Below are 7141 nucleotides of genomic sequence, written 5' to 3'. Positions count from 1 at the left end.
CAACATTTTTAATTTCCCAAGTGCCTGGGATACAACTTGAAAGTAAAACAATTAAACCAAATCACCATCAAAGAGGGGTCTTGATAAGGAACAGTAAATGTTTACTGGTTTCACAGGACAACATATTTACAATTTGCGTGTGATAGACAACAAACTCACTACTGAAGCATTCTAGTTCTCCAGCTCTCCATGTCAAGACGCCGGCAAGAAGCTAGAGGGAAAGGCTGTGCTTTTAATTTACTTATCCTATTTAGAAAGAAAGCCAGTTGAGTCACCCTGGCTCACTTTCCTTAGTATTCGTCATATTGCATTTCCTTCAGCCTCTGAGTGTGTTTCTATGTAAACAAACTACAGAGTTCACTTGGGGATAGAAGTCACAGTTTTTGAGATTACAAAGACCTATTAGATCATCCGGTCTGGCCCACAAGAGATAGTCTCAAGATAGAGAACACAACCATTGGTCTCTGCCAAGAGGTCAAGAAGAAAGAGTTGGCAAAAAGATTTTCCATGCTGTTTTGGTTTTTAACTTATCTAATAGTGCTTTGGTCACTTCCCAAGTGGGCTAGTAAAGTTATCATTTAAGCAGCTGCACTTATCTAGGTTGATAACCTTCCACACACCCCCATTTGTTGAAGAAATGATCTTGCTTGCAAAATATGAAGAGTGAAGACTCTGTGCTTTGAACTTCCCAAGCCCTTTGCTTTCAGTGAATAAAGTTGAAGGGTAAGTTCTTGTCTGCTGTTTTTCCTCAGCACTTTTCACTAAGGCCAGAGAAACCTGACATCCCACCATTGGCTTTAACAAAGCGAGAGTGGAGATAATAGAATACAGGGTGGTGATGTCTTGGTGCTTTACAAATCAAAGTAGCATCCATTTCCATTTTCCATCTTCATGGAACCAAGAAGAAAGGAATTGAGCATTGTGATAAATGACAATGTGAAACAATAAAGGAACCCTAAATAACTAAAGGCAACACTCGTTCAGAGGACTGTGTTCTTTGTTCTGAGTTCTTCTGTCTTATTTTATGTATAGTTGACATGTTCCACTCATCCAGATTATATCCAGAAAATTATCAATATTACTAAAAAAGTGAGAGCCACATATGAACTAAACATATGTACAGGCACATGTACACACAGGCACACATGTACAGAAGAAATACTAACATGGACTAGGGAACGATTTGATGACATAAAAGATAAATTAGGGGGGAAAAGCAGGTCCAAACATTTTACACATAATATTCCCCATTTACTGCACACAAATCAACTAGCCCTGGAAGGAGATGTCTTTTTCTTGAGTTAGAACTTCCAGTGTCAGTAGTGAGAGTATTTTCTTAGAATTGCTATGGGAAAAAATTGTGGTCCTTGACTTCTGTGAGTTTACATCCTACAACAAAAGTTTACATTCTATTTTAGCATATAACAAATTTGAGGATTTGGTGGGAACTTTATATGACCATCCATCGGCACTGAATTTGTGTTGTGAACTAAGCTGTTTGCCAGGTTCTCTGTAGAATGAGAAAGGAGGTAATAGATATGGTCTCTGCCCTTTCTAGTCCCATGGTTTTATGTAGAAGACTCCCACACCCCTCATCTCCTGTAGGATGGTAGTGGTACTTCTCCAATGGCACATTTCTATTAACTTGCTTATGTTGACTTTAGAAAGTGAACTGGAGTTTGGAGAAAACCTAACTTTCCTCAGTTTCCCCTATCTGAATGTACTAACATAGATTACTTTACACAAATTGGGTAGAGGTAAGAGAAATCCAGAAGGATGGTGAGTGGTCCTTGGGCTACGGCAAACAGGAAATCCCCATACCCTTGGGCCTGAGAGAGGAAGGAGAGGAACTGATAGTCAGAAGCTGAAGAAGTCAAAGCTGGAGCTATCAGGAATAGCTTTCATCAGTGAGGTCCTGTTCCATCCTGTGGCCTTCCAGAGGACAGCCAGGGGGATTTAGAGCCGCAACTTTATTCTACAGTTTCCTTCCTACTTTTTTTTTGAGACAGGGTTTCTCTGTGTAGCTTTGTGCCTTTCCTGGAACTCACTCTGTAACCCAGGCTGGCCTCGAACTCACAGAGATCCTTCTGGCTCTGCCTCCCGAGTGCTGGGATTAAAGAAATGCGCCACCACCGCCCGGCTCCCTCCAACTTCTTTAAGGTGGCTTCTGTGGTTAAATGTGTTGAGAAGCAATGGAGTAAATACATGAGGGAGCCTCCAAGGAACAGACCTGCAGAGGGAAGAAGAACTGGCAGGGAAACACAGAGCCAGCTAAACTTAGAACCACGCAAGGTCACAGGACAATGTGTGTGCTGTATTCAGAACCAAACACGTCGGTAGATTGGTTAAGAGTAATGTTCCATTTGCAGCATAACGTCTTGGCACTTTCATGTTAGAAGACTTCAAAGTCATATTCATGCACATTTCCAACTCAAGCCATAGAACATAAATGGTAAAGTTAGCTGAGCCAGTCTTCTGCCAAGCTGAGGTCTGTAATTGGCACTTTTACATGTCAAACAATTCCACAGGATAAATTTAGCTTTATAATGCTGACCTCAGAACACACAAGGTTCAGAATAACTTATAAACCTTAAGAAATGTTAAACTTGATTCAGAACAGTTTTATCTTTATCCAGAAGATATTCTTTATTTTAATAGGTATTGTCCTAGTTAGGGTTATCATTCTTGTGATGAAACATTGTGACCAAAAGCAAGTAAAGGACATAAGAGTTTATTTGGCTTACACTTCTGCATTACAGTCTATCATTGAGGAATGTCAAGACAGGAATTCAAACAGGGTGGGAACCTGGAGGCAGGAGCTGATGAAGAGGTCATGGGGGAGGGTGCTGCTTACTATCTTGCTCTTCAGGGCTTGCTTAACCTGCTTTCTTATAGAACCTAGGACCACCAGCCCAGGGATGGCCCCACCCACAATGGGCTGGGCCCTACGCCATGGATCACTAATTAAGAAAATGCCTTACAGCTGGATCTTATGAAGGCATCTTCCCAACTGAGGCTCCCTCCTCTCAGATGTGTCAAGTTGACATAAAACCATCCAGCACAGTTCACATATCTCATATAGGGAAAGCCTAGTAAAATGATTAGCTAAAAAACTTGGGTTCTTAGGCATAGCAGATGACCACAGTTTATTTCCCAGGAAGTCCTTTTTCACCTTCCTGTTCAGTGTTTAGGCATATGCTTTCCTTAATTAAAAATTATTATTATAATTTGTGTTTGTACATGTATATGTGTTGTGTGAGAGAGACAGAAACACAGAGAGACAGAGAATGAGACAGTGACCCACACAGAGAGACAGAGCAAATGGCCATGGTTGTCAGAAGAATACTTGCAGGAGTCCTAGCTCTGTCCTTCCATTGTGAGATTAGGGGATCAGACTCAGGTTGTTCAGTTTGTACAACGAGAGCTTTGACCCACTGACCCGCCTCACCATCTCTGAGTTCCTTTAATTATGCTGGATTCAGTGTGTTTTGCATATAGATTTCACCATATCGGCAACACTGAATTATAAAATAATAAAGAGCTACAAACAGGTTAAGACTCCCCATCTCTTCGGGTTTGTAGAACATGCATTTGAGAACACCATCATGTCTCCACACGGCTGGTCCACACTGGACAGGAGCAGCACATGACTATAGCAGTTCAGTCTCATCACTGAACATAAGTTGCCCCCAGTTTGGAATCCCAGTTATGATTTGAATTCTATACATTTTATTCGAATTTACAAGTGGCAACCACAGAACACTTGGGGCCTTATTCATCAAACAATGAGACATTCTAGAGTTCTTGGACCTGATGAACATGTGGTCTGGCTGCCCTTGATGCAAAGGAATCAACGTCTAGTGTGGTATTGCAGTGTATTGGCGTGGTATGGAAATGCCTCTGTAAGTTTCCAATTCAAAGTCAAAGCTAAATCTCCAGCCCCACATTCTTCTGCCCCCACTTTCCCCAAAGCCAGCAGTACAGTTAACTCATAGGTACCACCAGCAAGAGCTAACCTCTAGTGTTCCAGAGACCAATGTATCGCAGAAATTTTGAGAATTGTTTCATAAATCCAAACTGGGCAGATAACCCCATAGACAGATTCCTGATCCAGAATTTGCCACTGAAAAAAATCTTTAGGTCCTAAGGAAAAGGAATATCTTAATTTTAATTTTTATCACAACCTGCAAACAATAAAACAGGGCTCTTTTTAAAGTCCTTTGGCAAAAGAGGAGATCTTGACTAAGATTCATCCCCCCAGGGTCGACTGACAATTGAGCAAATAGTAAAAGCACAGAGTATGTCATCATGTGATCTTTCTGCCATCATGCAGATTACAGAGTCACTTGCAGGTAATTTTAAGAGCGAAACATCTCAGCAGAAGCATAATGTATTGGTTTGGTTGTTTTTTTTTTTTTTCTGTCTTAGTTTCTTTCTGTAAACACATCGATTTGTGTTCCTTCTGCCTAAAGCAGACAGCGGAGAAAGGCAAGATGCACCTATGTGGGATAAGAGGAAAGAATAAGCTATGCATCCCATTTCTGATCACATTTAAGAAAAATACCACACAGAGCTTGTCCCAGTGTTTGCTCATGATCCTCTTTCCCAAAGTTACATTTGTATAAGTTGCATCTCCTTCCCCCCTGCTAGAACCACAGCACTTGTTAAAGGAATACAGAAAAAATGGAGAAGACAGAATCTTCCCAGTAGACAATGCCCAGGCCTTATCAGACACCATGTTAGGTGAGCTTCTCCCCTGCTCTGCCCTGCCTTAATGCACCATATAGAGAGGGCTCTCATGTTGTAAAGATGTCACATATATTTTCTCTTCACTCAGAGCTTCCTGAATAAAGAGAGATCATTTGTCTCCATGGTGTTTTGCCATTAACAGTATCAGAGCTGCTGGAACACAATGGGAGATGTGTTTTCCCTTAACCTCTTGACTCAGAGATGTCCTGATGCTAAACGTTATTGCATTTTGCATTAGCCCAGAACAGTGGGAGATCAGCGATGGATGGAAAAGGGCTGAGAAGAGCCAAGGCAGCTCTCCTGTGCTCCACACTGCAGTTGGTAACAGAACACTAAGTGCATAATATTTATTCGGAGGAGGCACAAACGGGAATGGAGAAAGGAGGTGGCGAGTTGTGCCTTTCTCATCCTTTTCATCACTGAGATAATCTGCCCTGAAAGTAATATGCAGTGCTTGATTATACCTTGGCAGAAGCTAATTTACTTTTCTGTTATCCTAGTGATCTACAAACCATGGAAGGAAGCAATGGGATTCACACTTTACTGTCTCTGGCTATCTCTTCCACTGCCTTAATGTTACCCTTTGGGTCAGTAGCCTGATGTGGTAACCATTACTGCAAACTCCTCCTTACCATCTTGCCCATGTCTCTTTGACAGTGTAGGCATCGAGTTAGGAAAATATTTTCCCATGTTATAGGACAGGCATATGGCAGAGGTTCAGACGTAAGGTTCTACTGTATACGAGGAATGATTCCTCGGTGAGCATCTCAGAATTGCACATTTCTCAACAACTGTAGGCATCTCAGAAATTATCTAGCTCTATTCACAGATGTTTGCCTTTAGATGATGAAGTTCAGGAATTCAAATGACTTAACTATGGCAAGACCAACTTGGGTGACAGCATCCATGCTCCCAGATAGATTTCCTTTACATGGCCTCTGGAAGGGGGTTCTGTTGAATGAGTGATTGGTGTAGTATGATTTTAGGAGCATGTTTAATGTTATGGTGTCTCTGAAAAATACAGCTTCTTTGGTGCTGCACCACAGAGTTCTCAGTTAATGAAGAGAACAAAGGTGTACTTTGGGGGGGGGGGAGAAACCCTTATCTTTCTTTTTAATTATGTGTATATCTATGTAGGTTTGTGCACTAGTGCAAGCATCCAAGGTGACCTAAAAAGGGTGAGCCTCTGAGTTGGAGTTAGAGGGTGTAAGCTACTCAGCGTGAGTGCTAGGAATTGAACTTGCATCCTCTAAAGGGGCAGTTGAACATATCCATCTAAAGACAAAAAGCAGTCCTCAGATTTCTTACCCCCAGGTTATGTACCCAGAAAATTGAGATTAAGAAGTATAAAAATAAAATTCCATATGATCCAGCTATACCACTCCTGGGTGCATAACCACAGGAATCTAAGTCAGCATAGCACAAATGTAACTGTATACTCATATTTATTGTAGCAAATTCATGATCACTAAGGAATGAGGCAGCCTAGAATAGGATCAAAGGATAAATGGATACAGAAAATTTGCCACCTATACACAACAGGATATTATTCAGACAAAGAGAATGAAATCATGGAGCTGGGGACCTAGTTTAGTCAGTAGAGCACTTGTCTAGTATGCATGAATCACTCAACTTAATGTTCAAAGAAGGCATGGCAGTACATTCCCGTAATCCCCACAGCTGTGATGTGAAGGCCATGGGATCAAAAGTTCTAGGTCATCTTTAGCTACATAGAGAGCTGAAGGCCAGCCTTGGATGCATTGAACTCTGTCTCAAGGAAGGAAGGAAGGAAGGAAGGAAGGAAGGAAGGGCTGTGGGAATGTTCTGTATGTCCTATGGGAGCCCGTTCTTGGGTTCCTCGTGGCTTTACCCAGCAGGTCCGCATAGAGTATGATTAGGACCATGGGCCTGAGTGCAGGTGTCTGAGATGGTCTGCACTTGGCTGTGCTGGGGGATGGTCTGTATGTCAAGTTGCTCTGATTGGCCATTAATAAAACCTGATTGGCCATGGCTAGGCAAGAAGTATAGGCGGGACTAACAGAGAGGAGAAATAAAAGAACAGGAAGGCTGAAGGAGTCACTGCCAGCCGCCACCCTGACAAGCAGCATGAAAAGATGCCAGTAAGCCATGCGCCATGTGGCAGGGTGTAGATTTGTGGAAATGGATTAATTTAAGCTATAAGAAAAGTTAGCAAGAAGCCTGCCACGGCCATATAGTTTGAAAGCAAAATAAGTCTCTGTGTTTACTTGTTTGGGTCTTAGCGGCTGTGGGACTGGCGGGTGACAAAGATTTGTCCTGACTGTGGGCAAGGCAGGAAAACTCTAGCTACAAAGAAGGAAGGAAGGGAAGGAGGGAGGGAGGGAGGGAGGGAGGGAGGGAGGGAGGGAGAGAG

The sequence above is a fragment of the Peromyscus maniculatus genome, chromosome 7, assembly GCF_049852395.1.
Source record: "Peromyscus maniculatus bairdii isolate BWxNUB_F1_BW_parent chromosome 7, HU_Pman_BW_mat_3.1, whole genome shotgun sequence".
NCBI classification, from domain to species: Eukaryota; Metazoa; Chordata; class Mammalia; order Rodentia; family Cricetidae; genus Peromyscus; species Peromyscus maniculatus.
This window is presented reverse-complemented; position numbering follows the sequence as displayed.